Source organism: Chinchilla lanigera, unplaced genomic scaffold (assembly GCF_000276665.1).
Source record: "Chinchilla lanigera isolate Chin_1 unplaced genomic scaffold, ChiLan1.0 scaffold00001, whole genome shotgun sequence".
NCBI classification, from domain to species: domain Eukaryota; kingdom Metazoa; phylum Chordata; class Mammalia; order Rodentia; family Chinchillidae; genus Chinchilla; species Chinchilla lanigera.
Window position 1 is genome coordinate 47,520,566 of NW_004955402.1, and position 1,334 is coordinate 47,521,899.

Sequence of the window (1,334 nt, forward strand, 5' to 3'; positions counted from 1 at the left end):
TCTTTGCCTTATCACTAAAATATCTCTAGTATTAACATCTTGTATGAGTTGTTACATTTGATGGACCAAACTGGATACGTCATTAATTGAATTCATAATTTACATTAGGGTTCATTCCTTTTTTATTTTAAAGAGAAAAGAACAAAAACCAAATGACAAAAACAAAGACATAAAACAGCACAAAAACAATAAAAATGACACAGTATTTCAAGAAAAGGTGAGAGGAAAGTAACGTTAAGGTTCACTGTTTGTATTACACTCTTTTGCATTGTGTCTTCACCAGTACAGTGTCATGCAGAAAAGCTGCACTGCCCTACAGATGCTCAGTGGTGAGTCTTCTCATCACATTCCAATCCTATTCCATTTTTGAGGCTCTGGCAATCACGTACATTTTTCCTGTTTGCATAGGCCTGTTCAGTATGCAGAGTGTTTCAGACTGACTACTTTCACTTAACAACAGGCATATATAAACTTCTCTTGTGTCTTTTCATGGCTTGAGCCCTCATGTGTTTTAGTGATGAACACTATTTTAATAGTGCAGATGTTCCACAGTTTGTTAATTCATTAACTTATTTGACATTTTTGTTGCTTCTGATTTTTGACAATTATGAAAAATGTTTTAGAAACACGTGTGGAAGCATCTATGTGTATATAATTTATCATCTCATTTGAATAAATACTTGGGAGTCCAATTCCATGGTAAGGCTATGTTTAATTCTGCTGCAACATTGCCAAACTGTTCTCCAAAGTGGCAACATTAGGCTTCATGTTCCACCAGAATGAGAGAGAATTCATGTTGCTGCATGTCCTTTGCAGCATTTGGTGTTGCAGTGCTTTGGTTTTTAGCTGTACTATTAAATGGATATTTCACTGTTTTAATTTGTTATCCTATAAGGATGTATGATGCTGAATTTTTTTTTTTTTGCTTGTGTTTATTTGCTGTTTTATATGTTCTTTGGTGGGATATGTGTTCCAGTCTTGGGCCCAGTTTTTAATTGAGTCGTTTGTCTTATTATTATTGAGTTTTAAGAGTTCTTTGTGTAATGTGGATACAAAATTTTAGATGCATGTTTTGCATAAATATTTTCCTAGAATTTAGGAATGTCTTTTAATTCTCTTAAGCTCTTAGCCGGATCTTTGGTATCAAGAAGTTTCTAATTGTAATTATGCTTAATATAAATTTTTTCTTTCTTAGATCATATTTTGGTGTTCTGCCTAAAATTTTGTTATGAAATTTAAGGGCCCCCCGCGCCTTGCGCCCAGGCAGCGAGTTCTCCGGGAGCTGCAGCGCTCCTGGGTCCGAGTGTGGGCCGGACTCATACCACCGCGATTCC